We start from the raw sequence: 25,122 nt of genomic DNA on the forward strand, positions 1-25,122 counted from the left end.
ATTTCTTTACCTCCCAGCCCAGTGGACTTTTCAGACTTGCCATGACCTGGAGCATCCTGGATATTGAGATGAACAACATTCATTCATTCAACCAACATTTACATAAAGTGTCTATACATCTAACACCCTGGAATATCAACTTCATTTAAAGTTTTTAAAATATGATTTTAGCACTAAGACAAATATTATGGAGGAGAATGCAAATTTTGTATTAAATTTGAAAGAAAAACATAAGTCATTAGGCCCATGCCCTGGACTTCCCAGGGATCCCATTCAGGGCAGCTTGAAGATGCTAAGATGCCCAAGGATATGACCTCAGGTGCGATTCACACAGATCTCCACCTTTTCCTGCTGTAAGATATGAACCAGAAGTGACACGGCCCCTTCCTAGGAAATCAGCGTAGAAGCAAACTGGCCCAGAAGACAAACCAAACAATTACACAGTGAGTCCTCGGGCTCACCACCCTCACTATCCCGACAGCCTCGCTTGCACAGTCTGTCTTTCTGACTTGCGAGCAAAAATCAGGGCAGATTCTTCCAAGATGATCCTCAATTCTCATGAAAAGACACTCCCAATTCTAGGAAAACTTTGTGAAATTTGTCACATCTAGGATGTTCAGCCAGTTCAAAGTTGTTTTCCTTACTCCCTCCCATTCTAGCCTTCTGCTACTTCTTGGGTCACCTTCTAAGGTCAGATTCTGGGGTGTGAACTGGAGTGACCCTATCTATTTGTTACCCGTGTCTTGCTGGACTCACATCTGTTGCTGCTCTTAACACAGTTTGACCTGGGCTGGAAACCAGATCTCCTGTGTTTACTTTCTCATCAGAAAAATGTAGCTCCTTCCCTGAATCTATCACCATGTTAACTAATTTCAGTATTTGATAGAAACAGAGAAATGGTGACAGTGATCACCTCTGAGTGATAGGACTAGAAGTGATTTCTATATTCATCATTTTGCTTACCCATATTTTTTATTTTTAACAATGAGCATGTAATATTTGTATATAAACAATGAGAAAAATGTAAGAACCAGCAATCTTCTCGCTTAGCTCTTTCTTAATGATTTTACATTCTGAATTTAAGCTCAACATTCAAAGCAGAAAGTCACAGAATGTTTTTCCAAAAGATAAGATACGGGAAATCCAATAATTCCTGAAGGCACTTAGGATGAGCACCGGGTGTTGTATGTAAGTGATGGATCACTAAATTCTACTTCTGAAATCATTATTACACTAGATGTTGACTAACTTGGATTTAAATAAATTAAAAAAAAAAAAGAATGGGGGAAAGAAAAAAAAAAAAGAAATCCAGTAATTCCTGCATATTGCCCTTTACCAAGCTAAACCAATTTCCGGTTTATCCTTAGGTTTACAAGAACAAATGAAAGATTTTTAAAAGTTTATTTATTTATTTTGAGAGAGAGAAAGAGCATGAGCAGGGGAGGGACACAGAGAAAGAATCCCACATAGGCTCCACGCTGCCAAAGCAGAGCCCAATATAGGGCTTGAACTTATGAACCTAAGAGACTATGGCCTGAGCCAAAATCCAGAGTCGGTTCCTTAACTGATTGAGCCACCCAGGTACTCCTAAATGAAATTGTTTTTAAAATAGGATTATTTATTCAGTGTACTTTACATACAGTTAAGGTTATCTTCCTATGAATCAAAATCACAACAAAACTAGAAAAATTGCTGGTGAGGTAATGGAAGAAGAAATTCAAAGCCATGGTCTTGGGAGATCACATTATTCTCCAAAACAACTTAGTAACCCAAGGAAGTAACACCAGATGTAGATTTTAATTCCCTTTTTACAGACAAGGATTCATTTAATTCTAGTAATTTTTTTAGTGCTTTTATTTATTTATTTATTTATTTTTTTGAGAGAGAGAGAGTGTGAGCAGGGGAGGGGCAAAGAGAGGGAGACACCGAATCTGAAGCAGGCTCCAGGCTCCGAGCTATCAGCACAGAGCCCAATGTGGGGCATGAACCCACAGACTGTGCAATCGTGACCTGAGCCGAAGTTGGATGTTTAAGCGACTGAACCACCCAGGCACCCCTAATTCTAGTAATTCACTTATCAAATATTTGAATATTTACTATGCTCCAGGCATACATAGTTCTAGGCACTGGGGATACAACAGGAAACAAAACTAACAAAAATTCCTACCCTCATGAAGCTTGCCTTCTGGTCAGAGAAGCAGAAGATTCCCATGCAGCAAAACAATCTTTAGCACAGTTTTAATACTGTTTCTACTGTTTTACTGCCATTTTACTTAGAGAAAGAGAAATTTCTACCAAGTCCTTATTTACTTGTTTATTTGTTTGTCTGTTTTTGAGAGAGAGTGCATGCAAGCAGGGGAGGGGCAGAGAGAGAGGAGGACCGCAGATCCAAAACAGGCTCTGTCCTGACAGCAAGAGAACCCAATGCTGGGCTCAAACTCTTAAACTGTGAGATCATGACCTGAGCCGAAGTCGAGCACTCAACCAACCGAGTCACCCGGTATCCCCCTACCAAGTCCTTCCTAAGTGTGGCTAGGTTTACTGTTTCTTGCCATAACTCTGCTAGGAGTGGGACAGACTGCATGCCAGTACCTTTGGAGTCAAAGTAACTAGAAAATTGGTGAGCTACCCAACCATAACCTTCCTACAGTGAATGTCTTAGGATTTAGCGGATACAAAATGGTTCAGATGTTCCCAGAAGAAGCTAAAGTGTGCCCAGGTATGACTGGAGTAGAGAGCTGAGCTAAAAGGTTGAGATACCTCAACCTGGGATGTTGGGACTGCCATAGTGGGCTACTGGCATAAGCAGAAACAGAAATGGTACTAACTTAGTGAGAAGGAGATTTTTAGCTCTCCATGTGAGAGAAAACGTTTCAATAGCCAGAGATGTTCCACAGTAGAATGGGCAGTAGGAAGGGCAGTACTCAGGCTCTGACAGTGGATGGCTGGCCCATCTCTCCCACTTACTGGCTGTGTGACCTTGGGCTAGTCTTAGAACCTCTATAGGCCTCAGTTTCCTTGTCTGTAAAATGGGAATTAATTTTTTTTTAATGTTTATTTATTTATTTATTTATTTTTTTGGGGGGGACAGAGAGAGACAGAGCATGAACAGGGGAGGGGCAGAGAGAGAGCGAGACACAGAATCGGAAACAGGCTCCAGGCTCCGAGCCATCAGCCCAGAGCCTGACGCGGGGCTCGAACTCACGGACTGCGAGATCGTGACCTGGCTGAAGTCGGACACTTAACCGACTGCGCCACCCAGGCGCCCCAATGTTTATTTATTTTTAACAGAGAGAGACAGACAGATTCAGAGACACAGCATGAGTGGGGGAAGGGGGAGGGAGGGAGACACAGAATCTGAAACAGGCTCCAGGCTCTGAGCTGTCAGCACAGAGCCGGACGCGGGGCTCGAACTCACAGATTGCGAGATCATGACCTGAGCCAAAGTCGGATGCTCAACCAACTGAGCCACCCAGGTGCCCCTGTAAAATGGGAATTAAAACGGTACCTAGTTCTGGGCACCTGGCTGGCTCAGTCAGTAGAGCATGCAACTCTTGTTTTCAGGGTTATAGGTTCAAGACCCACGTTGGGTGTAGAGATTACTTAAAAACAAAATCTTTAAAAAATATAAAATAAAATAAAATAAAATAAAATAAAATAAAATAAAATAAAATAGTACCTAGTTCATGGGATTATGGTGAAGATTAATAAGAGAAAGCAAGAGAAGCAGAGCTCACCCGAAGTGGGGTTCATGCTCACCCAATGCGGGGCTCAAACTCATGAACTATGAGATCATGACCTGAGCAAAAGTCTGTTGGTTGCTTAACTGAATGAGCCACCCAGGCGCCCCTATTCTATGCTGTTTTTATGGTGGATTTTATTCTATTTGTTTTGATATCAAAATAATATTATATACATTCACATTTGGCAAAATGATTAAAATTTGGTAGTTGTGATGTTAACATCACAAAATCCGTGGCTATAGCAGGGATAGAACCTACAACTCCCTACGACGATTCCTCTCAACAGTGCTTGATGCTACCACATTTTGGATATGACCATGGTCTGAGCCCAGGACACGACCCCTGACTAATCAGGGAATGCCCTAAAGCAAGAGCACCACCAGCCATACACACACCCAACAGGGCTGATTTGAAAGGCATCAGGGGTTCAAGACAGAAAGTCCCCAGGGAGGCTATCCTCAATGTCACAAAGATCCCAAGAGCCTACATCTGAACAGAGCAGCAGTGCCAGCCTGAGCCCCACTCTGGGACACCAGAACTGATAGATGCAGATGGCAGCCTGCAAGGCAGGACTCTGGAGGCATAGCCAAGCTGGGCTGGAAAGCCAAGTTATAGCTCAGTGGGATGAAGGGCAGCCTAAAGGTAGCACAGGACAGGACCCCAACCCAGTCATAATCCCTCTTGTGATAGGGGTGGGGGGGTGGGGGCGGGGAGGGGGCAGAGATTCAGACAGGATTCTTCTTCCACCCCAGTGAGGACACTCCAAGGGCAGCTGTCCAACCCCAAGAGACGTGCTTTACAGCCCAGCCCTACCTCCTGGCCCTGGCTGTTGGTAACAGTCCAAGGGCAGGAGACAGCAAGCAGCCAATCTACTTATGTGTGCCCAGCAGGACCTCTAGCAGCTGCCATCCCCATACCAATTGCCTTAGGGTCAGTGGGCAGCCTTACTGTTGAGCCAAGGTACAGGCCACAAGTTCCTGCCATCATACCCTCCCACTGGCCAGCTTTTCAGGCATGCCTAGGCCTGTCTGAACTCTCGCAGGTAGAGTTCAGGCCTATCTCCCCCACTCCCCTCACACCCACTACAATAATGTCTTGTATGTGTGTGGTGCTTAGTGCTTTCCAATACACTTTTCATATCCTGTATGTACTGATTAGGATTTTTAGTTGTAAGCAAAAGTAACTAACTTTGGCTAATGTGCACAGCAAAGGACGTAAATTAAAAGATAGTGAGTAAGTAGCTCACAAAATTTCCAAGAAGGTAGAAAATCAGGCTTGGAAGCACGCAGTCAGAAACAATGCCCTAAACCCCAACTCAACAGTGGTCTAAGAACACATTACTGTGACCACTGAGTCTGGAATGGCAGGATACCATCCCTGCCACCTACACCACAGACACCCTCATACTGGATGCTGCCGGTAAAACTGCTACCACTTAAACTGAGATTGTACCCATCAAATCACTAAAAATAGATGCTGCTCCTTTGCTGTCATTGGCTTCCAATTCAAAATTGGTGAGGTGTAGCAGGAGGAAGGGGGCCTGTCTGACTGGAGGAGCCTGAGCCTCAAGCCAATGTCCACGCCCTAGCTGTAAAGGAAGATGGCTCCACCTCATGAGGCATAGGATTCCTCAAGCATAGGAAGGAGGCTCAGTTGCTAGGCAACCAAAATGGGTGACAAATGTTCAACTTTGCATTGTACTCAATCATCACACTAACACACGAAGTTGTCAGAATGACTCCTATTTTCCCCATTTTATTTATTTTTTTAATGTTTATTTATTTTGGAGAGAGAGAGAGAGAGAGAGAGAGAGCACGCGCGCGCATGGGGGAGGGGCAGATAAAGAAGGAGACACAGAATCTGAAGCAGGCTCCAGGCTCTGAGCTGTCAGCACAGAGCCTGATGTGGGCCTTGAACCCACGAACTGTGAGATCATGACCTAAACTGAAGTTGGACACTTAACCGACTGAGCCACCCAGGCGCCCCTTGTTATCCCCATTTTAGACAGCAGGAGTGTGACCAGAGCAGCTTCTCTACTGATATATTGATATAAAATAGGGAGAAAAGCAAAGTTTTGTTTTCAGGTTTAAAAGATCAACTGCAGAAATGTGTGACCTGGCTACAGGTCACTTTAAGAAGGTCTCAGAATCTCATCTAATCTTAAACTTCATATGAACCCAGCTGAAGAGGTGGCTGATATACCACTGCAGATTTATGGGTGGGACAGCATCTTGGGTTCTAGGCCTGCTGGACTTACCCGGGCTTGAACATTCTAGTCTGGCCACATATTTGCAGAGAGGGGCAGCCAAGGTAAAGAGGTTCCGTAACATCTGGTATATGGGCTCTGAGCTTCAGAGGGCAGAACTGGGGCCACACGGGAACCACAGGGATGAGCTGCCACCTCAGTACCTGTAGAACCTGGCAAAAACAAGATACACTTCCCCATGAGGTTGTGAGTCTCTATTGCCAGGGATTTGCCAACAGAGGCTAGAGAGCCATCTACTAGAAATTTCAGTTGAACTAGATGATAAACACAATCTCTTCCAACTCTAAGATGCTATAAGCCTCTGATGTGTGTTAAAAGGGCAGGCATGACCCACAAGTTAGGACAATGACCCTCCAAGAACCTCCTAGGGACCTAGTGAATTAACCAATGACAAAAAGATAAGAAAAAAAAGAAAACAAAAAATGGGCACTTTTACTAGACATCAATTATATGCAAAAATACAAAGAAGAATCATTTTATACTTTACATCAGCCAAAACAAAAAGAAATGTCTAATGCTGGAGAGACTGGGATAAAATTGGAATTTGTGCTGGTGACTGGATAAAGTGGGTACCACTTTTTTGGAAATCAACATGGCAAGTAATATCAAAACACCAAAATTATTTTTAATCCTTCAACTCAATAACTGTTCACTTGGGAATTTACCTTAAGGAACAATTTAAAGGGTAATTGCTATTGACTTGGAAGTACTCATTACATCATTATTAATAATAAACAGTAAGCCTTAAATAGGGAAGAGATTAAATATAGTATAGTTTTGATGGAATATTAGGCAATCATTACAGATGGTGTTTATAAAGAATCTTTGTTCCTTGAGGGCAAGTCCTGCATCCTGTTTACTACTATAGATCCAGCTCTGTCTGAAACACAGAAATAGTTCATTAAATATTTGTTGAACGAATGAGTGAATGAACAACTGAACAAATGAATTCAATCTTAGCAAGAGAAAATGCTTATTACATGTTATGTTAAAAAAAAAAGCAGAACTCAAAATTATATCTAAACTATGATTTCCAGAATATGAAAGACTATATATACATGTGTCCTACATGTAGAGTGTAATGTGGAACGAATTTTTAAATAAGATGTTTGGGTTACATACTAGGGATGATGTGTTATTCTTATTTATTCAACATGTCTTACTGAGTATCTATTATATATCAGGTGCTGTGCCACATGCTGTGAATACAACAGTAAAAACAAAAACAAAAACAAAAAAACAGACAGTCTCTACCCTAATGGGTAGTTTATGTTAGTGGGTTACTGGAGGTGTGAGAGTGGGAGAGAGATCGAAAATAAACAGATAAGAGAATGTATGTCAGATGGTGATAAGTGCTATTGGAGGAAGAAAAAAAAAAAAAGCAGAATGGGGGATAGAGAGTGTTAGGAGAGGAAAGGCTGTCATTTCATATGGGTGTCCATGAGGATACTTAGGAAAAGAGCCTCCAAGCAAAGGAAACAGCAAGTGCAAGGGCCCTGAGGCCAGAGTGTACTTGGTACACTCAAGGAACAGCAAGATCAATGTGCTGAAACACGGGGTACTAGGAGATAAGGCAGAGATGCTACAGGAGTCAGAGTATGTTTGCTTTCAGTGAGACAAAGAAGCCACTGGGAGTTTGAGCAGAGGTGTGATGTGATTTGACTTACGTTTAGAAAGAATCATTCTTTTTACAAGAATACTTTATGAGAGTTTAAGATAAAAGGAAGTATTTTAAACAAAGAACAGATTATCATAACATTCATGAACTGATTTACAAAATACTTTCTGAGCACCCCCACTATTCTCAGGGTCTGGAATAGCAAAACTACTTCAAGATTACAAAGACATTAACCATACAAAAATATTTTTAAATAACATTGGGTTTTTTAAGACAAAGATTGTTCATAGCAATGCAGCGATTTTGTCATTTTTCTTTAAAAACTATGAAAAATCATTTTTCTCAATTAACATTTAGATGCAATTTCATATTCTATACCAAGTCCCATAATTGTAAACTGAGCTGCTTCTGGGAAAATCTTTTTTTTTTTTTTTATCTTTTAATGTTTATTTTTGAGAGAGAGACACACAGAGTACAAGTGGGGGAGTGGTAGAGAGAAAGGGAGGCACAGAATCTGAAGTAGGCTCCAGTCTCTGAGCTGTCAGTGAAGAGCCCGATGGGGGGCTCCAACCCACAAACTGCGAGATCATGACCCGAGCCAAAGTCGGACGCTTAACTGACTGAGCCATCCAGGTGTCTCTGTTGGAAAAATCTTAAAGTTGGCTGCTTACTTGACTTGTCTTACATAGCTCACATACAGCACTCCTACAGCATCACTCACAACCCAACATTACTGATAGGAGGCCCTTGTGGAAAGTCTGTATGTGCTGGCAAGATTATCTGAAAAACTAATAAAATCCTTGTAATCCTTTTCAAGGATGCAGAAAGGAAAATGGCTGCATTTCAAATTCATGGCATTTCAAAGGCATGAATTAAGCTCTAAACTCTACATTTGAAAAAAAATCAACACAAGTTCTCTAATTTATGTTCTAAACTGAGAAAACAAATCGTTGCTAAGAAATGAAATTTGCAAAATTTTTAAAACACATTTTCTAGTTGATATGCACATACTTAAATCTACAAACTACACCAAAATATAAACTGCAGGAAACACTACATTGAACTTGGTTGATACAACTTCACCATGAAATCTAGAATTGTTTTTCGGTTTCATTAAGTTTATTCCTAGACATCCTGCCTTTTAGGTATGTATAAAACTGATCATGTTGAGATGATACCTCTATGAAAATGTACAAGAAAGTCATGGCTCTTATGAGAGTGAGAGGGCTTCTTCTTAGCTCTCCAACATCTTGATTTCTGTGTCACTCATGTCAGAGGTTTCTGCACCCTATCCCTCCTTCTTACCATCTGTTAACTTCTCACTTACCATATATTTTGACACAGAACTACCAGGATTCCTCTCTCCATCAAAGCAGCCATCTTTATGAGTGACCTGCCAATGACCTACAAAATTGCCTTTCAATGCCTTCCCATGACCTCCTCTGTCCTCTCCAGTCACCCTGCCATTGCCCCTGACCAGAGTTCCTCTACCTCTGATCAGCACTGCCTGCCCTCCCTGCTCTTCCCTCCCACCCATCACATCATTCTTCTTACTATACTAAGAACTCCACCCCTCCACCTCCACCCCTCTGCCCACTCCATCCTGGCTTCACCTCCTTCCTCTTAGTGGCCCAGCGCTCCTACCTCTCTTGTCAACATCTCCAACTTCCTTGCTTTCTGGTCTCCTTTGTCCAGCAAAGCCCAGCCCTGGAACAGCCTCACCAATAGCCTTTCCCACGCCTATCTCAGCGTTGATAGGATGCTGAAGAAAGCCTCGAACCCTACAAATTAGTGCCCCACAAACCCATGGCTTTCAACCACAGCAAGCCCTCACTACTGCCCTGTGGTGCGTGTGGACTGCTATTAGCTTTCCGTCCTCTTTTCCACAGCAGCCATCTTGAACGTTTTCACTCTTTTTCCAAGCTTTCCATTCCATCCAATTCCCTCACACTGAGCAGATATCCTTGCCTCTGACATCACATAAGAAGTAATGGCCACTGGGTATGAACTGCCTCCATTTCCTGATCCCAACTCCCAACCACCTGGTACCCACCGACCTACCAACCTACTTGCATCTCCAACTCCTCCTTCCTTTTTCCCCTCCCGTCTTAAATGAAAAGTAGGCCCTCCTCCTGCCTGAGGCTGAGTCTGAACTCTACCACCTTCTACCATCTTGCTGACCTCACTCCATCCTTCCACCCTTCTCTTTCCTTTATCCTCAACTGTCCCTTACTGGCTTTTCCCCATCAGCATTTTTAAATGTCCTAACCTCTCTCAACTTAACCAAATTGTCTCTCAGCTCTACATCCTTTCTGGTTTTCTCCCTCCTCCCCTTCAAAACCATTTCTAAGAGTTATCTACGTTGGTATTTCCCAAAGGATTTTGGTTTTCTCTTTGACTCTCTCTGGTGAAGGATTTTACCATTCCCATGGTTTTGATTATGATGTATGTACTCCTAACTTGTTAACTTATGACTCTTTTTTCCAGATCAGATCTCTCAAGTATGATAGGCTCTCAGGATCTGTTTTCTTGGTTTGAATTAGTTTTAGGGTAATAGTCCCTCTGGTTATTTCTTCTTTGGACATGAATTCCCAAATATTAAGGCATTTTCCCAAGCCAAACCTACTGGACATCTCACCTGGTTGTCTCCCACTCATTTCAAACCCACCTGCTCCTTTACTATTCCTCACCTCAGGGGAAAGTACCACCATCCGTCCACCAAGTTTTCCAAGGCAGACATCCAGGTATCATCCTTAACACACCACTCTCCTCCAGGCCCTCAACTCATCACTCACAAAGTCCTTTGAATATTTACCTCCCTAACACATCTCAGATCTACCCTCTCTTTTCTATCTTCATAGATGCTGTGCTGGAACACTGCAGCAGCTTCTGACCTACATTCCAGCCTCATCTTCTCCTGGTCATTTTCCACACAGGCCTCAGACTTTTCAGAATACATGTCTCCCTAAAAATCTTCATCTTTAGAATAAAGTTATATTCCTTAGCCTAGTATACTAGGCTTTTCAAAACCCAGCCCTGGTTAATCCAACCCCATGTCTGAGATTCAACATTCTGGTTAATCCCCACAATATTTAATCAGAAGACCTATGGAACTTCATTGAGACCTTTTTTTCCCCTTTAACATGGTAGGAGTCTAGCTCAATGTTCCCCTAAAATCCTTTGTAACCCTAGGTTCCAAGTAGCTAGAATTCCATTCTCTTAGGCTTCTATTTTCTAAAACCACCCCTAAAAAATGGCAAAACAAATATATTGAGCATATACCTGACCCAAATCATACCACTAGTAAGAGAGAGAATGGAAATTTGAACCCAGATTAGCCAGGACACCACCTCCTGCTTGTTTATTCACAGTCAAACCAATTTCTGATAATCCAAGATGAAGAACATTTTATTAAGTGCTTAATATTTGTGAAGTGCTTTACATAAGGCATCTCATTTATCTATTAAAACATTGTCAAATAAGCAAACTGCAGATCTGATCATGTAGTTTGTGCAAGTTTGAATCCCCCCACCTTTACCCTATTAGCTGCTCCCTAAAACCAATAAATACCATTTTACAACTGAAGAAACAGGTCCAGCCCAGGGTCACACATCGAATTGGAGGCAAAGTCAGAATTAGAATCCAGATTTTCTGACTTCACTTGACCATGTGGATGATGCTATTTTAGTCCCTGCTTTCTGGGAGAATCACGGAACCCTGGTTTTCACTATTTGCAACGATTTCCTGAAAAGTAGCCCTACTACTTACGGCTACGCTGACCTCCGGAGTTTCAGCTGTGGCTCTACGCAGCATTCTTTGTTAACCTTCTGTTGATAACTCTGCCAATGCTCTGTTGATGCCCATCCTGTGGCCTAATCTTCCCCCACCTACTTTTCCAAAAACCTCTGCTCTCACTGCATCCAGAGAACTAGGCACTCTGTGTCAGCACAAATCCTATTTCTTCCCCCTCCTTATAGTTTTCTCATCTTCAGTAATGAGGCCCCATTTGTTTATCCAGCTCCAGTGGCCTTCCCTTATGGTTTGGTCTGGATCAAAGTCCCTCTGCCATGCCTCTTAGAGGTCCTGTTATTTCCTCCCCAAATGCAACCCATTTTACTCATTCCCCCATCCTAGCCTTCCCTCCGTGGATATCATCAACTCAAGGATGACAGCGTTGCTTTTTCTCAGGATCTGTCTCTTGGGTTTGAAACAGGTTCAGGGTAACAGTCCCCCTGGTTATTTCTTTGGCCATGAATTAATTATACCCATATATTCTCCCAAGAATGCTTTAGCTGAAATACACCCAAAAGTCTGGTGGGGTGACATATGAAGCATGTGTGGGATTAATTGGACCATCTGGCCAACACCAGAGCCCTGAGTGGAAAAAGATTCAGAAAAAAAAAAAAAAAAAAAAAAAAAACTAACTAGCAAGGTGGGACATCACCACCAGGGCCCTATGATGCTGAGCAGAGACTGAAAGAAGGGCAGGCATCTCAGACTGTCATTGCTTCACAACTGACAGGGGCAGAAGATCTTTCCCAGAAAGGGAGTGGGAGGTAGGGAATTTAGGCACAGAAAGAAGGGCAAACAGCTAGAAATAGGGGAACATGAAGAACTGATGACCTTTAGTGGAGAACTGACAAGACTTCCAAGTAATGATCAGCATGAATCTATGAGTCCCTAGTGTCATAGAATTCTAAGGACTCTCAAAGCACTCAGGCAAAATTCCAATCCATTATATGAATGACAAACATTTCCTCATGAGGGTGGCATCCCTCTAGTTGAACGTTTTCAGCAATGGAAAATACACAACCTTAGGAAATTAAGAGCACGGAGGTGTGAGTAAAATTCAATTAGTGTTCAATTCATTTTCAACTCAACAAATATCTCAGAGTACCTACTATGTGTCAGACACTATAGGCACTGGCTTATACCTATGAATAATATAGACATGGCCCCTGTTCTGTGGATCTTATCATGTGGAAGATGGATACATAAGCACACAAATGGAATAGGGGAAGTAGAGGGTGCTGCTCATATGCAAGGTGGAATACCTAATATGGAGCCAGACATCTAGGAAGGCTTCACAGAAGACGCAACGTCTAGGCTGGGGCTTGAAGAGTGTGAGGGGTTAGCTGAGTACAAGGGTGGAGGGAACCACCAGAGTGAGAGAAAACGGGTGGTTAAGACTTCCCAGACACCAAAAGAAGTTCAGAGTGTCGCAAGAACAAGGTGGAGACCAGATTTAGAAGGGCCCTTAGAGCAATGTTGAGAGGAGTGTGGGCTTAATTCCATAGATAATGAGGAGTAGCGCCCTCTGGCTACTCTGGGGAAAATGTTGCCGTATCAGGGATGGCGTAAGGAGACCAGAATCCTGGATGGGAAGACTGGATAAGACCTTGACGGCTCAAGGGATATGACCAAAGTAAAGCACTCCTCTATAAGTTCGAGACAAAACTAAAGCGATAAAGTTCAGAATGCCACACTCTCAAGCCACAGGTCTCCTCCGTCCTCTCTCACCTTTGCTGGGCAAACCAGAGCGGCTCGACCTCGGTTTGCCCCATCACCGCGGACTGTGGGCAGGGGGACGGCTCCACACCCTTCTTCTCAGGTAGGAAAACTGAGGCCCAGAGTCCCGTGGAGGGTGCCGAGGACAAAAAAAAAAAAAAAAAAAAATCGAAACGGCCTCCCAAGAGGCTGCCGGTAGTCACGCACAATCCGAGGGTCCCGCGGCCTGCCCCATTTCTCAGTCAGCCGGCCCCAACCAGCCGCCTTTGCTATGGAAACAGTCCTCCCGCCCTCCTCAGCGCCTCGGTTTCTTCATGCACCCTGGGAAATGCAGTCCACCCCTGGTAACCTGCCCGTGGCATAAGCCCCCTTCGCGTCCTTAAAGGACTACGAGTTCCAGAAGGCAGTACAAAAACTCCGACAGTCTCTAGGGCATGCGGTCTTGACGAAAAGCTAGAGAAACCCGCCGGCTGGGCCGAAGAGAGTGGAGAAGGCGCCCCCAATGGGCGGCCTTCTGGGCGTGGCCAGGATCTCCATTGGCTACGGCCGCGCAGGGGAGGCGGAGTCAGCGGAATGAGGCGCGGAGCTGTTCGCCGCTCCAGGTGCTGAGTCCGAGGGAGGCTCCCGACGCGAGAGCCGCGGTCTCCGCCGCCGCCACCGCCGCCGCCGTCACCGCGAGAGCCACCGCGGGAAAGCCGGGGCAGTGAGGAGCGCAGAGGAGCTCGTTGCGCTGCCGAGCGCTGACAGCCCTCCCTCCTCTTTGAGGTCGGTGCTGCTGGATTCTCTTTTGTTTTATTGGGGACGGAATGAACTGAGATGAGGGGGCCTGGGGAGTTGATGGGACCTCTCCTCACCGCCCTCAACACCATCTGTCCCGGAGAGCTGCTGACTGACTCCTTGCGGGCCTCTCTGTGGCCTGTCGCCTGAAGTCGGAGCAGCTTGCGTTAGTTTTTGTTCTATGGTAGAGGGGATTCTCGAGTGTGAGGGGCAAAGGCTGGGGGAACTCCCCCCGTCTCTACTGAGGGGGCGTTGGGGAGCTTGGAGCCTTCCCCCACCCTTGTGCCTGATAACGAGGCTGCTTGGATTATTGAGGATGGGAGGGAGTGTTATGGGATGAAAGGTCCAGAGGCAGGGGGACCCTTCCCCATAACACCTGTACTGCTTGAGGTTACAAAGGGGGTCTGGATGTGATGGATGACACCGGGAAACTGCTCCTCCTCTGCTCAGACCCTCCTGGGCTTATTGAGGAGGGGCTGTTTGCGATGTCAGGAAGATCCTTTCCGTGCCCACCCCTCTCCCGAAGCCTAGGTTTTTGTGAAGAGGAGAAACGGGATGGAGATGGAGACGGGACTCTTCCCCCTCCCACTTGGACCCGCCTCGGTTATTGGGGGAGGGGAGTGGGACGTGAGGAACTAGAGCCGGGGAGACCCTTCCCCACAATACTTGAAGTCGCTGGCACAGGAAGGCACTGACGGATTCTTGGGGTCCTCCATGCTCGGGGCCCCGCGCCTAAGGTCTGAGTGGCCTGGGTGTGGATGTGCGGTGGGGGAAAGTAAGAAGGGTGCAGGGAATCCACCTGACCTCCCCCTACTTGAACCTTACCTCTCAGGCCCTCTCTACCTGGATCCAGGTCAGGGGCCCAAGTCGAGAAGACCCTCCCTGTCCCGCTCAGTCCCGCCCCGCCCGGCGACCCTGCTCCTGCACCGCGGCAGGGAGCCAGACGCGGATGGGCACGTGCGGGGCGGAACGGGGCGGGTCCCCTCTCTAGCCCTACGAAGCTCCAGGCAGACGCCCCCTGAGCCTCCAGACCTTTGGGACTGCTCGGCTCCACGCGGGGCGCGCCCCAGATCCGGCTACCGAAACCTGCTTCCAGGGCGCGCGGCGGCAGCTTCGCGAACAGGGCTTTTGCGCTCGGCCCAGGCATCCTCGTTAGGACAAAGCGGCGGTCTCCGCACTGGCGGGCCTGCGCCACCCGCTGGGCTGGGGGCGCGGCTAAGGGAGGGGGGGCTCCGGGCGCGGCGCGGAGAGCTTCCGCGGAATCACGCCGGGAGCCGGGCGGGAGACAAAGCGCGCTAGCTTCTCTCGGGCCTGCGCGAGCCGGCATGGAAAATCCCGAGGGAGGAGGCGGCTGCGCCCTGGCTCGGTACTATGCCCTGCATCCTTCTTTCCCGCACATCACCCCCTAACGCTGGCCGGGCACCCCAGGTTGCAGTGTGTGCAGTGGTAACCAGGGTTCCTCCTGGGGGACATTCAAGATCTGTGGCCACGAGGACGCACGCGGACAGGCAGGGGGCTCCGCCTGGAGGGTAGGGTCCCAGGATTCAGGAGATATAGATGGACCGGGGTCTGGAGAGGCATCCTGACTCGATCTCGCTACGCTCCATCAACCATGTTAGGTCAGGTTTGATTTTCGGGTTCGAGTGTATGTGTCACCGTGTGTTTGCATGGGTGATGATGTGGGTCAGAGTGTGAATATTAACGTGTATGACTGTGTGAATGTGCCAGTGTGTGCTCCAATGTTCATGTGTGTGTCATGATGAGCTTGTGAATCTGTCTGTGTGTGCTTGTGGGAGGAGGAACCACTCTCTGCTGACCTTAGATGTTGGGGGTGTGGGCAGGTTGGTTGTCTCTTCCACTCTAAAGCCACAGTAATAATTTAGGGTTCCAGTGGGTGCCCTCAGGGTGAAGGTAGCTTCAGGCTGCCTTGGGCCTAAACTGCATGCTTGGGTGTGGCCTAGAAGATAGGACATCACAAGTATGTGGAGCCCTCGTCAGCCTTTCTGGGGTCTCAGATCAGACCCTAACATCTCCACCATTGCCCTGCCCTTCCCATCCCTCAGAAATCTTATCCTGCTGCAAGGGGTTGCCCTGAGGCCCAGAATTCCACCCCACCTCTCCACGTGAGCTTCCAAGTGGGGCTTGGGGGGCTCATCAGCATAGTCTTTTATGATTTTGGGGTGCAAGATATTGTGGCAAGGAAATTTCCTCAATTTGGCCTCCATGCCTGGAAGGTCTATAGGTCTGGGGTTGCCAGTCAGTGGCAGGTGGCCTCTCAGTAATACCAGGTATACTCACAGAGAGGGTATGAGTGTGGCACACAGATACCACTATGAGTGGACACCCCTAGAGGATGACAGCCCTCCCAGACCTGCCCATTCCCAGTGAGTGACCTCAGTTTCATAGTACTTTACAGCAAAGGTGTTGTGTGGCTTTGAAACAATACCCACCAGAGACCCCCTTCCCATAGGATGAGGGGCTAGACAGTTTTGAGTGCAACCACAGAAAAACCCATTATTAGACAGTGGAGCCACCATCCAGCCCAGCCCTGCCTGATCCAGTCTGAAGTATCCACTGCCAGTATCCACAGCGACCTCTACTGGGAAAAGTAGTAAATTTGCAACTAACACTCTCCCTGAGTGTGGAGGTTCAGGGTGGGTGTGGGCACTGTTAGGTAAAAATCACAAACCCTTCCATATGGGGCTCCCTGTCAGCCTTTCGAGTCCTAAGTTGATATTCTTAATGGAAGTGACTTCAAAGTAGTCCAAGCAGTGAAATTGCCACTGTCCTTGCCCATACAGAAGTATTTGAAGAGGGCCAAAAGGCCTTTGTCCAAGTTTCCATCCAATTGGGGATGGACATCAAATCCATTTGTGAGGAAAATGCATGGAAAACACTTATCAAGTTCAGGGAGTTTTAAGCATCTTTCTTATCTCTTCCTCTCCTACTATGATTCCCACCCTCCCCTTCTTATTCCACTTTCTCCTCTCTTCCTCATTATTAGCCAATAACATATTTTTGTTTAATTTTTTTCTAATGTTTATTTTTGAGAGAGTGGGGGTGGGGGAGGGTCAGAGAGAGAGGGAGACACAGAATCTGAAGCAGGCTCTGGACTTCGAGCTCTCAGCCCAGAGCCTGGTGTGGGTCTTGAACACATGAGCTGTGAGATCATGACCAAGCCAAAGTTGGATGCTTAACTGACTGAGCCACCCAGGTGCCCCGCCAATAATGTATTTTGAAAGATAAGCCTTCTTTTACCTTGTTGAAAATGTGGCCCAGAAAATGCAGAAATGAGAAGGCTATTACTAAGTGCAAAGAACTGGCCAACACTGGCTCTCCTAGATCTAACGGGAGTAGGGGAGATGGATGAAATATGCTCTGTCTTAAATGCTTACCTGGTGACATGTGTCTCTTCTCCCAGAATTGCTCTGAAGAGATTTCACACAGCCACAAAATCTTTAGAGCTCCTTAAAGGAAAGGAGGTATTTAAATACCTAGTATTGTTCTTACTTTGGCATCCATGTGATTTGCATTGAACTACATGACTCAGTATCATAAAGTAAAAATAGGACCTAATCTCTTCCTTGCCTGTTCAGAAGGTGACTGCATATGTGTGTTGCATTCTGCATGAAAGAGTGAAAAGCTAAATTATCTCATAAATTGAACCACCTGCTTATTCTGATTAGAGAATGGCACTTAACATCACCTACAGGCAGTAACATTATTTTAGGTTTCTTTTAATTCATACCTGAATCTCTTTGTCTTGTAAAACCTTTCTTCATGCTCATACATTATTACTTTCACTTGAAGTTAATCAAGAATGTTTAATCCTTGTACAAAAGCCAAACAAATTAAATATCAGCAGATACAGGAAGATGTGGGTGGTGTTTCTGTTCTTGGGCTCAAAAAAATTATTGGAGTTCACAGGAGAGTAGTAAAGGGGCTGAAGAGTTAGTAAATCTTATTTATGGGTGTAGTTAACAGGTTCATGAAGAGGAGAAGCTCCTCAAAATTTTTTTAGGAGTGCTGGTCGTGTTGAAGAATCTGAGGATGCAAGCAAATAGTATGCATGCTGTGAGTGAGAATGAACGAGTGGGATTCCTAAATCCAAGTATTAATACAGCCTTTGTGGGAAAAATCCACTAAATCCCTCCTGTTCTCTTAGGTTGCCAGTAGCCAAGAAGGAGTGGAGCTGTCCAAGGTTCTGGAACTCTGGCCTCAACCCCACTAGTGGAGAAGGCAGGATTCAGGGCAGGGAATAGAAGGAAGCTCTGAGGACCAAGGCTTCTGTAAGGATTTCCCCAAAGCTCATCACAGAAAGAAATAGGAGGAAACAGAGCTGTAGAGGCTTTTATTGTATTGCTTCAAACAAACCCATTGGCAAACCCTATTTAAAGAATTACAAGCTAATAATAAGAAACAACATTTCTGAGTCAGGCTTTTCAAATGTATTTAATCTTCACAGTCCTATGAGGTAGGTGGTGGTGGTGTTTCCACTTTCAAGAAGAGGAAATGAAGCTTTGGGAGGAAAGGGTCTTGCCCATGATTACACAGATCAGAAGGAATAGAGTTTAGATTCCAAACTGGATCTCTTAAACTCCAGAGTCTCCTCTTACCATTATTTTTTCCTACTGCTATTGTAGAAGCAAAATTGAAGTTTCGGACTGTCCTATATGAGATTCTAACCAACTTTTAGAGGAAAGGATTGGGGACCAACAAAGATTCAGACATGAGCCATAAAAAGTCCTTTCAAATGTATCAAGGATATTACCACAATACTTTACATATTATTCTGACAAAAGGCTTGTTGCCTGTACTTGGTTATAGGTAAAGAAGGAGAAAAAGGAGTACAATGACCCTGATGGCCAGTGTCCCAGGGTTTTCTTTCCAGAGTGGAACAATTTCACAAGAAGCCAAGCTTGGATGGCAGCAAAATGTATTTTTCATAATCTGCAAGAATGGGGGTGGGGAATGAGGAGGCTGTTATTATTTCACAGAGTACACGTAGAGCCAAAGAAATAGGGCTTATATTTATTTGCTGGTGTCCTGTTCCAATGCTGAGGACATTTGGATATTGTTAAGAGGCTCCTTCTCCCTATTCCCACTCTCAGATTTTTACAGCAAGGTCTTTAACACCAAAATAAAAGTTTTCATTGTTGTGAGCCTCAGCTAATCCCAGGGAAGTGCCACATTCCTGCCCTCGTGTCATCATAACCAGTGTTCTGCCTACATATGTGGCTGCACGACTCCTGCAGGTTGGCAAGTTTGGGGTGTGATAGGCTTCAGGCCACACATCCTCTGGTCCTCCCAGGGTGGCAGTGCCAACTGCCCCAATCTTGCCACACACACAAGTGACCTGGGCCTGAGAACTCCCCATTCAGTGGCTGTTAGTTTAGGTGTCTAAAGAGAGTAGAGAGGAAGAGATTTGCTTTTTCTCCTCTCTTGACCTCAGTCTGCACAATGCATAGAAAGGGGGCCTCACCTTTTAAGAAAATGCCTCACATCAGGCTAGGTCTCCTGTCCATTTTGAGTCTTTCTTTCCCCTTTTAGGTTCGGGCTTTGCAGGACTCTGATGCATGCAGCAAATCTGCTATTGCTTTTCCCGAGTGCACTCGGAGGCCAAGGACCTGGCTCCCATCCGGGTCTGTTCTGACTCATATGACTGCAGACAGATTTGATTGTTTTCTTATTTAGAGTCATTAATTAACTCTCCTCAGCATCAGAACAGCATGTATTAAGAGGGGAGCCATTCGTGGGGGTCTCTAGGAAGCCATGCCTACAGCTGAGTACTGTCTCCTTTTCTAACAGGATCAGGAAATGGTTTTTAATTCTGGCTGTAACCCTTCAGTAAGCTTAGATTGTCAAGATTTTATGCCAATATGAGAAAGGAAATAAAATTGTAATTAATTGCTAAGGCTGCTATAGTTATTCTGGCAAAAACTGGGAAACTCCAGGGTCACTGAAAGAACAGGACTTTCATTCATTCAATATTTACTAGACCTGCAATGTGCCAGGCACAGAGCTCTGCATAGTGAACACAATCCAACATGGGATAAGCCCTGTCATATCAGAATCTTAAATGGAAAGTGGAAACAGATACAGAAACGCTGACAAGGGTGTGTGCTGGAAGCAGAGTCTTTAGAGGGGCACCTGGGTGGCTCAGTCAGTTAAGCGCCCACCTTCGGCTCAGGTCATTTCACAGTTTGTGGGTTCGAATCCCACATCAGGCTCTGTGTTGACAGAGCCTGGAGCCTGCCTCAGATTCTGTGTCTCCCACCCTCTCTGCCCCTCCCTCACTCACGCACTTTCAAAACTCAACATTAAAAAATTTTAAGAGTTTTTAGAAATGGAAAGAACCTTAATAATCATAAACCATCATCTCTTTTTTAACATAAGGAAAGAGGCTGAGGGAAATTGAGTGTTGCCACTAGCCACACACAGCCCTGGTTAGTGGCAAAGAGGGGGATTAGAACCCAGGTTTTATTAATTCCTAAAATTTCTTCTCTCCACTGTACTCAACTGCTGCTCTGCTCACCAAATTATCCAAAGGGCATGTTTCCATTAACAGAGACTTTTTAGATCTAATCTTAATGCAAAACTTAAGTTGAAAGAGAAACAATAGATTAAATAGGAAAAGAAGAATGCCCACTTATATCCGTGTTGTACAATATAGTAGCCATACGCTATTGAGCACTTGAAATGTGGCTAGTCCAAATTGAGGCACCAGATTTTGAAAAATTAGTATGAAAAATATATATAAAATAGCTCACTAATAATGTTAATAGTATAAGTTGAAATATTATTTTGGATATATTGAGTTAAATAAAATATATTAAAATTAACTTCACTTGTTTCTCCTTTTAATGTGTCTACTAGAAAATTAATAATTATATACATGTCTTGCATTTGTAACTCATTTCTACTGCATAACACTTCTCTAGAGTGCTTCCATTTAGGAGAAAATGTTCTTCACAAACTAAGGCATTTAGCAAAGTAGGTTTTGTAATCAGTCAGCCAGAGATGAATACTAGCTTTACCACTTAAGCTGTGTGACCTTGGACAAGTTGATTAATCTCTATGCTTCCATTTCCTCACCTGTAAAATGATGATGATAATAGAACCTACCTCCTTGGTTGAGTCAAATCACTTAGAACAGTGGCTGGTACATAGTGAGTACTCAATATTAGCTATCAGAGGAGACTTCAGTATTAGCTATCAGAGGAGTACTCAATATTATTATCAGAGGAGACTTCTAGAATCTTACAAGACAGGGGCAACAAGAAGGAGAACAAGCAGACAATTTTCAAATACATGAAGGAAAGGATTTACTACTACTTAAAAGATGATTGAAAATGCATGCTCAGTACAAGCTCATGAACTACCTTGATGTGGCCCCAATTTTCTGACAGAAAATGAAACTGAGGAAAGACTTCAAGCCACTTACATAAGTACACAATGGGTAAACACATTAGCTAACTGCATTATGCACAGGTCCTGACCTCTGCTAACAAGTTGAGGAAGAGAATGATTAGTGTGTACTGATAACAGAGGACCCAAGAACTCTGAGTCTCTTGGATTCCAAGATTCCTCAGAGAAATATAAGCCTTATGCTCTAGGAGAAAGATCCTGGACAAGAGTCAGACCTATGTGAGGTCAAAGCCATTCTGCCATCCATTGGTCTTGATCAAGACACTGTCAATCTCCTCCTCTGTAAAATGGAGATAGTACCACCACTCTTGCAGGCTGTGGTGAGGACTAAATTAGATAATGCAAATAAAACATCTCATACATAGTAGGTACTCAAAAGATGGTAGCTTTGATGAAATGAAATTTCAAATGTTAATAGAGAACTTGTGGTTGCTTAATAGAGAATTTTCCATTCGGAATCTCCGTGGTCTTTTCTCCAATTGTTTTATGTTTGTATTTTTAACTTATAGAATTTCTTTCTAGACATATAAAAACATGTGCTGTTGATATTATTTTATATTTTCACTCTTTTCTACAGTTTCACTGCTGCATTCTGCATCTTTGCTTTGTCTCTGAAAAAGGTTGAAAGGACAGTTTCATCTGATTGTGCCTACACCAAAATGTAGGGTCTCAGTAACTTTGGGCATATTACACAGTCTGTCAGGTTCTTCTCTCTCTCCCATTAACATACGTGAGCTTTCTTTCCTGAGATGATAAATTAAGAACCAAAATGGGCATTGTTCTCCATCATATTTATCCTAAAGTTCTGACATTCTGACCTTAGTGGTTAGAGCACTTTACATGCAGCTTTGCTTTAAAAAATAGATGGGACATCAATCTAGAAACCATAGCCCCAGAAGAATCATGTTCTCCTGGCTCTTACAGCAGGTGATAGGTCCATTCACTGCATAGCTCTGAGGGAGCACATTGCTGCTGTCCTTGAATATCTAGTTCTCTTCCAAAAGTTTGCTTTCTGGACCAAAGAAATATAGGTTAAGCTCAGTGAAGACTTATGTTAACAAAGCATGTAGAACTCTAGAGAAAATACTGACTAGTCACACAGAAATTGTGGGGAATCCCTAGAAATATTTTGGCAGGAGAGCAACATGGTCAGATGTCTGGGGTCAAAGTGTGGTGGGTGTGGGTACCTAATTGGCTCAGTCGGTTAGGCATCCGACTCTTGATTTTGGCTCAGGTTATGATCTACAGTCATGGGATCAAACCAGATGTCGGTATCCATGCTGAGCATGGAGCCTGTTTAAGATTCTCTTTCCCTCTTTCTCTGCCCCTCTTCCCTGCTCGCGCTCACTCCCTCTCTCTCTCTCAAAATAAACATTGAAAAAAAAGTGTGGTGGGTGTATTGAGGTGGGGAAGAGCCTGGAGGGCAGGCTCACCCCTGATTTTGTTGAGACACCCATGACTTCCAGGGACCTAAGTACCATTACTAAGTTCTCCTGGGATAGGGTCTGATCTTGAAATGGATTTTTCCCATCCATTCACTCTTGTTCACTCAATGAATGCCGAATGCTGCATTTTGAAAATGCAGCTCTGGAAGAACCTAGGGTCTGGCTGGGGAGAAGGGAGATGCCCATGTGTAGAGTGAACGAAGGAACAAAGGCTGAAGTAAACACAAGAGGCTTGACTACGGTGCATTGACTATGGCAGTTGGCTAAAGCTGTAGATCCCAGCCCCCCGACCTGAATCTGAATCTCAGCTTCACAACCAATATGTGAGCAAGCACTTGAGCAAGTGCTTTAACCTTTCTGAGCCTCATTTTTCCCATCTGGAGCAATAAAACATACTTTCCTGGGCTGTTATGGCTATTACATGACAACATATATGAAATTTCTTAGGGTAATACTAGCCTTTCTTAATGGAGTGCTTACAGTACATCAGGCATTGTGCTTAGCAACTTATATGCATAAAAGCTACCATTATTATTCCTATTTTATGGCTGAGGAAAGCAATGTTCACATACTTCAAGTAACTCACCCAAGGTCCCAGAAGCAGTAAGGAGTGGGACGAGCATCCCAACCCAGGAAATTTGACTGCAAAATCTTCTCTTAACCATTGTGATCATTGCCTCCCTGGTTCAAGGTCAGCAGGAACCCAGTAACTTATTTTGAAAGAGGGCAAAATGATTTGTTGATCAACTTGCATAGAGGTCTTCTGCTTGGTGTTCAGGAGTGGGTACAATATGGAGAGGCTCTGAGGAGTGTGTATGGTACAGAGGGAAGACAGGGAAAAGCTGTGATCCAATGAACAGGGCTGGGAATGCCAATGATGTGTTCTGGGAGTCCTGAAATGGAGAAGAGGTTTTCAGTAGGAAACAGATGTTTAGAAAGAAGAGTTTGAGAAGCCTTGGATATCAGGCTAACAAGTGTTAGAAAAACAAAAAAGTTCACAGGAAAAAGATGGGATATGAAATCTGAAAGCACCAGTTTGAAGCATCTCATTGAATTTGGGCATATTGTTGCAGTGAGGAGCAGGCTCACCAAGCATGCCCAAAGCCAAAGTTTGTGGAGACTGTGGCCAGACCACAGTCTAGCATTCGTACCAGTGCTCTTTGCTATCTAATATGCATAGCCTTTTCTTTCATTTGGTCTTCACAAAAGCCCTAGGCAAGAGCCAGGTGGGAGGTCTGCTACCAGCATTGCTGACTGTATCAAGTGGCAGGCAGCATGGGCTGCCAGGAAACGCAGATGCCAAGCACAGCTGCAGTGCTCAAACCCAGGCAAAAAGCTTAGGAGGACTTTTTCTGTGGGGGAGGAGGCAGATGCCTTGCCCACAGGACTCAGTCCTTTTCTCTGTGCTCCAGGAAGCAGGCAGTGTCATCCTTTGGTCCATGATTTCCCAGTGACATCCCTGAGTGGTGGTGAGGGCCTGAGTCAGGGTCATTGCAAACAAACCCCATGCAGCATCTGTCAGCCAGTGGCCCCCTCCCATGCAGAGAGCTTGTTTCACAAAAGGAGATTTTTCTGAATTTGCCATCTTGAATTCATTGTGTTCATTTCTCTGCAAAATGCAGGGACCAGAAACCAAACCTATTCTCCTTAGGGGGGTTAGAAGAAAAATATATCTTTTCTAATGGCTGCAGTCACTGCTGACCACCAGATTTCTCTCCATGGCTACACTTTGAATAACAGTGGAAAACAAAGGTGGGAAAGGAGAGGGGAACAGATGGGGCACTTCTTTCAAGAGGCACCTGCGGTTCTGTGAAGGATGTGAAGCAATGGGGAGGGAACTTGCACAGCTTTGAGAGAACCCCTTGATGAGTAAAGGAGGAGTTCTGATGTGCAAGATGATAGAAGATGAAAGAGATCATGGTGCTTACTATGTTTTCTCTAGAAAGTCATGGTAGGGTTCCAGGTGCCCTCCACAGTTCTGGAAGGATAAATAAACTGGTGGGCAAGGCCACAGAAATTTTGACAAGTTATCCAGGAATAAGTCCCTAGGGATTTTAAACATATTGCTAATGAGAAATGACACACAGTTGGTAATAGAATGTCAAGGACTCCTCTGGCCACTGACCCCTAATGATTAATGTGTGTCAGACACTGAATACAACAGGGTGGAATGGTGACTTCTGAAGGATAAAATCAAACTGGAAAATCAAAATAATAATACTAAAGGTATAGATGTTTAGAATGGTTGGGCATCAGGAAATACAGCTGATGTTACTGCAGAATAACTTTACCAGCCAAGTCCCTTTTACCTCATCATTCTGACCCCGAGGGTCAATT

General features: G+C 44.7%; 2 protein-coding genes across 5 annotated transcripts in view; one reads left to right on the plus strand and one right to left on the minus strand.

Annotated features, from left to right (window-relative positions):
* Positions 1-13,299, minus strand: part of ZFP90 (ZFP90 zinc finger protein) — a 114,980-nt gene extending 101,681 nt beyond the window's left edge. Inside the window, exons 1-2 of one of the 3 annotated variants that reach the window (XM_086689093.1) lie at positions 13,148-13,296; positions 6,001-6,161 (exon numbers count right to left, since the gene is read on the minus strand). The gene's annotated coding sequence lies outside the window, so the exon portion shown is untranslated. Of the gene's footprint in view, positions 1-2,828; positions 3,023-6,000; positions 6,162-13,147 lie in introns of all 3 variants that reach the window. The other 2 variants (XM_086689094.1, XM_086689092.1) reach the window with 2 other exon arrangements.
* A 420-nt stretch (positions 13,300-13,719) lies between these two features.
* SMPD3 (sphingomyelin phosphodiesterase 3) overlaps positions 13,720-25,122 on the plus strand; it is an 84,387-nt gene continuing 72,984 nt past the window's right edge. For both annotated transcript variants that reach the window (XM_086689087.1, XM_025920800.2), the window contains exon 1: positions 13,720-13,900. The gene's annotated coding sequence lies outside the window, so the exon portion shown is untranslated. The remainder of the gene's footprint in view (positions 13,901-25,122) is intronic.

This window comes from Puma concolor, chromosome E2 (genome assembly GCF_028749965.1).
Source record: "Puma concolor isolate L17-30 chromosome E2, mPumCon1.1.hap2, whole genome shotgun sequence".
NCBI lineage: Eukaryota > Metazoa > Chordata > Mammalia > Carnivora > Felidae > Puma > Puma concolor.